The sequence below is a fragment of the Hydractinia symbiolongicarpus genome, chromosome 14 (genome assembly GCF_029227915.1).
Source record: "Hydractinia symbiolongicarpus strain clone_291-10 chromosome 14, HSymV2.1, whole genome shotgun sequence".
Taxonomy (NCBI): Eukaryota; Metazoa; Cnidaria; class Hydrozoa; order Anthoathecata; family Hydractiniidae; genus Hydractinia; species Hydractinia symbiolongicarpus.
The window spans coordinates 12,710,100-12,715,587 of record NC_079888.1 but is presented as its reverse complement, the minus strand read 5'-3'; the positions used below and the strand labels follow the sequence as shown (position 1 = coordinate 12,715,587).

General features: G+C 35.2%; 1 long non-coding RNA gene across 1 annotated transcript; it reads right to left on the bottom strand.

The window, feature by feature from the left end:
* Positions 1 to 1,428: 1,428 nt before the first annotated feature.
* LOC130626014 (uncharacterized) lies at positions 1,429 to 4,051 on the bottom strand. The gene is made up of 2 exons (XR_008981794.1): positions 1,983 to 4,051; positions 1,429 to 1,898 (listed from the first exon to the last, which is right to left on the bottom strand). It is a non-coding gene; the product is annotated as an uncharacterized LOC130626014 (long non-coding RNA).
* Positions 4,052 to 5,488: the final 1,437 nt, after the last annotated feature.

Below are 5,488 nucleotides of genomic sequence, written 5' to 3'. Positions count from 1 at the left end.
AAAAAAAATGGGCGTACGTATGTCGACATGCAGCCATGCGGAAAATTTTAGGCAATATTTTTGGGCGCAAACACAAACAAGCTGAACGCTCATGGGAAAGCCTTGCTAGATTTCTTAAAAGGAATTTATTCCCAGCATGGTGAGTATACCAAGCGTCCAGAAACTTAAGAGAAAACTTTTTATAAGCAAAACCAGTGATCAATGTCAATTTCCTAAATGCTTTCGAGCTGCTGGCAGCAAGCATAACAGTGGTTCTTAACATTAAAACTACAAAGGTTACCGTTTCATTTATGCTGATTTTGGTTGTCAAGGACGTATTGGTGAGGGAGGAGTGTTAATTTAAACCTTTAAGAATACACAGACACAAGCTTTTTACAGCAAAGTGCATAAAGCTGTTTATATGTCACCCGGGGCGCGACGATTACTAGAGTAAGCCAACAAACAGCGTAACTTGCTGCTTCCTTCACCTTTTTACCAAGACGAAAAATTGTCTGCAAGGATTAGAAACATCTCACAAATTACTCACAATCAAAACCCCGTCTTGCCAGGACAAAAATCGTACGCGGGAGTCTTTTAAACTTGAAATAATTAAATAAAATAACGTTTGATTAGCCGATATCCCGAATTTCACTTCTCCACAGAACCTTAGTGTCATAATCCCAGTGACGGGATTGCTTTACACCTCCAGAAAAACCAAGCCAAAAATGTGAACATTAAACGATTGTTCTTCTACAAAAACTTAGACAACGAATGTATTTACCAGAAAGATCAGAGTCAGTGTGTTATTCCCTCTCGTTTTCCATATCGTGTGTTGAACAATCCATTTAGTTGTTGAATTGTAATTCGGTTGCAACACAATTTCTAATTCTTTAGCATATTTTTAAACCAATTGTTCTGTTACAAGCGAATATAGTGTTGCAATAGGTTCTTTGGTTCATTGATTATTTAAAATCAACTGAATAATGAAATCGTCAGTTGATTTCTACCGTCATCGGAGTTTTCAACCCCGTCCTAGTACGCACTAATTAAATTGTGAACAATTAATATTACCAAATAATTGTTAAAATTTTCTCTGATAATGTACTATCCATTACGATAAGTGAATTAAGATGAATTGCTTCTATAAACGAGATCTAGATTAAGTTTCCTCAAGAAAATTATTTTTTAACTAAAGCGATGATTATAAAATTAAAATAGGAATTAACCATGCTTTTTTTTGTTTGTAATTGAGTACTAGTCGATTTCACCTATTGCATATTGGAAGTTCTGTATGCAGGCCCTCCTACTAAAGCAGAATTCTCATTCTTAATTATTTAATGTTTTCACAGTTTCTCTGGGAATAAGATCGATAGCGGGATAGCGGATTCGAAATAGCTGTACAAATTTTAGTTAGCGAGGTTGAAAATGCTGAGATATATTGAACATAAGCCCGATACATAACAATTATTTCACTAAAAATGAATTTACAAAAGAATGATAAAGTAGAAAAATTTAAAAGCTAAGCAAAATCGAAACTAATTCATCATCTTGGTGTTCCGTATTCCCAGGCTCGTCAAATTCGTTTTCGCCGTCTCCGAAATCTTCTATTTCTTTGTCTGAAACAAATTCATCTTCGGAGTCTGACAAAATTTCGAAATCAGCATCAAGTTCCTCATCGCTACAACTGTCGTCATTCTCCGTAGCTTCCATATTACGTCCTGTTACCCTTTTAAAATACATACACGCCTTATACAGACAAGTTTGCACATTTTGAATACTTCTGTGAAGGACAGCAAGCGTAGCCCTGTTCAGTTTATCCTATGATTAAAATCTAGGAAAGGTAAATAAATGCAAGAGAGTAATTTTGTTTCGGATTTGTATACACTGATGCAATTGTGGAGCGATGTCATCAGCTCTACCTAGAAAGAAAAGGTTTGACATTACCATTCACGTAATCATCACTGCAGTAAATGTTATTATATCTTAGGATAACTTTCCCTAACCCCTGTCAGATGACTCCAATAATTGTGTCTCATTTAGCAAGGTCTCTTTCGTATTCACATAATGTTTAATATATCGCGCCATTTCTTTAATTGTTAAGGTCACTTCTTCTTCATTGCGACGTTGAATGTCAGCTGATTACCTTTTCCGTTGTCTATGTCTTTAAATTGGATCTTGTGATTTACGATGTTTATTTTTTCTGAGACAAATATAAAATAATATGCCTAATACCTATACCTAAAATATGCCTAATAAAGTAAAAGGTTTTATTGTTCTCAGGAATATACTTAAAGGGGAAGTCCGGTCATTTTTCAAAATTTGTGTATTGAATAAACACCATCGTTTGAATAATTTCTGCAAATTCTTTTTTAAAAATTCGTATTTCAAATGATATAAATGTCTATCAAAGTTTAGGATTGTTACTGTATTTTTTCAAACGACGCCATCTTTTTGTTGTTATCATCAAGGTCTGGGCTCTAATGTTTATCCTGACGTATGTTATGACAACAGCTTTCTGCACGAAGGAATACTTCAGTTGTCCATTACACTTCAAACAAGTCATAAATATACCATGGATGTTACTGTTATCATGGTTACTTATGGTGCTTTAACTCGTGGTAACTCTTCCACCAAAAAATCGGTAGCTGATGTTAAAAGGGTGGCATAACATTCCCACCGAACAAGAAAATAAACAACGTCGTAAGAAATGGCTAGCAGCTATGAAGCGAGATCCACCATATCCAGCAGACGCGAATTTCGTTCTTTGTGGTATGCATTTCACGTCCGAATGTTTTCAACGCGATCTCAAGGTATTTCTTGCACTTCTTAAATTTTTCTTGACTTCTTTTCACATTATTTCTTTTGTAAATAAGCTTGTTGCGAAACTTTATTCACCTTCAATAATTTTCTGAACACCTGTCTTTTGATCTTTTTGTCCATGAATAACCAGGGGGTAAAAATACATTTTTAAATTTTAATATTTAGGCGAAACTCTGTGGCTCTGTGAGAAGTTTAAATTATTACCAAACGCTATTCCATCGGTATTTTTATTCTTGAAACCGCTACCTGCAAAGCGTTCTGCATCCATCGCAATATTTGTACACGTTTTTTATAAGAACATCTGTGCTCTTCCAAAAAAATGATCAGATTTAAAAATCTTGGAGTTGGAAAGAGTATTTGTTCTTTTAAAGAATAAAAAATTTCTTAATGTGTTCATAACTTTAGATTGTGGATGAAGCTTGTACGGCAGAAGAAAACTCAGGTAGCCCGGAAGCATCTTCCCTAAAAGCCGAGCCCCATTTTAAGGATGCTATTACGCAAACTGTTGATGTCGTCATGATTAACAAAGAAGTTAGCTGTGCTACACCAATGCGAACAAAGAGTACTATGGTTCCTGCTGTGTTATGCAAATCAATGTCTACTCGGATGAGTCCAACTTTGTCTTTGACGAACACGCAAACTGTTATAATAACTCAACATGCTAGCGTTTCCACAGTCAACCTTATTCTTGTCGAATAGCTTATCTTTTTTATAGATGGAATGTTTGCAGTCAGTATTAATTTCGTGTTGAAGAATAATTTCCTCTGCTTTTGCAAGTGAGTTAGTTGTAAATGACAATGGTTGTTGGGAAGAGCAATCCTCATTAGACTTTTGATCTTCAGTGGAACCTGTTAAGGATATACAAATGAAAATATGATACTGGGATAATAGAGTCAGATCTCAATGTAGTAGAAATATTTGCGCCACGCGTTTAGCAGGAAGTAAGTTACTTGCCTTCATCATGTTCCATTTCATGAATTATTTCATTCGCGATAGCTTTTTCAAATTCTTCATCACTTGATGAATCTAAAAAAAAGAAGTTTTATAGGACCATTTTTTTCTAATGTAACACAAGAACAAGCAATTTTTTTACAGTTCTGAACTTACCTAACGAAATTGGATTATGATTAACCTCCGCCATCTGGTAAAGAAAAACATTTCGTTGGTAAAAAACATTCAATCAGTGAAACCAGACCAAGTACTAACAATAACAGATAGTAACAAAAACTGTACTTTCATTAAGTTTTATTAATAAGCCATTTATTTTCTTCTTGGTCCTTTACAATCTGTTTTCCTCCTCACGCGAAAATGAAGGTGAATCGATCGCGAAACGTTTTTAAATGAAATGAAATAAAATTAAAAAAACACGAGTTATCAATTTTATATAAATAGCAAATCTCGTGCTGATGTTTTGCTTTGTTCGGTATTTTTCCAGTTTTCTTTATGTTCGGCATTTTTCCAGTGCAAGTGCGACATGATAAAAAAATACGACCTGCCAATTGGCTCTTGTAACTAATGTTTTCCGCTACAGTTACATGAGTTAACTAAAATAAATTTAAATAGCTAAACTAGCTAGCTAGCTAGCTTCGTTACGTGCAGAAACTTCTTGTTCATCAAAAAAATAACCTGGTGGGTAACAACAAACCTAGTTAGCTACGCCGGCAAGATTGTTGATCCTGCTGTCCATAATTGCACCTTCCGTTTGTAAATATACTGTGTATGTATTAATTGATTTTGCCGTAAATATACCGTATGTATTACGCATATGTATTACTAAGGACGGAATACACTTATACTATATTAGTATATTTTGCCTAGAGAATGTGATGACAGAAAATGCACAAAAGAAGTTAATGGACCAATCAAGATAGGTGGTGTTGGAGGTGTCATGACAGAATCACCATTTGGAATCTATTCTGTTAAATTACCCTTGATAAATGGGAATGATGCAATTATGACAGGAGTTTGTCTTCAACAGATCACACCAGAGTTTTCTGATTTTCCATTGCAAGGAAAGGTGGAGACAGATATCAGAAATGGATACCGAAAAAATCGAGGTAATGTGAATTATTTACCTAAGTTACAATCTTCAGTGGGCGACCATGTTGATTTTATGATAGGCATAAAATATTTACGTTACTTTCCCGAAAAAGTCAATTGCCATCTGATATTACCATATACAGTCCTGCTTTAAGAACAGTGATGGAAGTACAGGAGTCATTGGTGGGCCTCATCAAGTCTTCACTGAAATAGAAAGGTACCATCACCTTAGCAAAACATCCAATTTTGTGTCCATGCAATACACATTATTCAAAAACGGACACCAAGTTGATCCAGATATTCCTATTATTAGATATAAAAACCATTCTTATCAGTTTGATTTAGATTACGATGACAAAGAAGTTAAAAATGACAAAGTCAACTCAAAATCTTTGAGAAGGTAGAACACGCTAGAACCGAAATCACTTACAGATGTGTGCAATGCAGAGACTGCAAAGTATGTAAAATGCATGATCGAGATGACACTATCAGCATTAGGCCACCATCAAAAATATGTTTTGTTCGCGTCCTTAAGACCCCGCAAAAATGAGTCGGTCGGGCGATCGGGCGTATTTTCCCCCGGAATTTTCAGATTGGAGCAAGCAAATTCGTTCCCAGGGCCAAAACAGTATAGAACCACTCGACATCG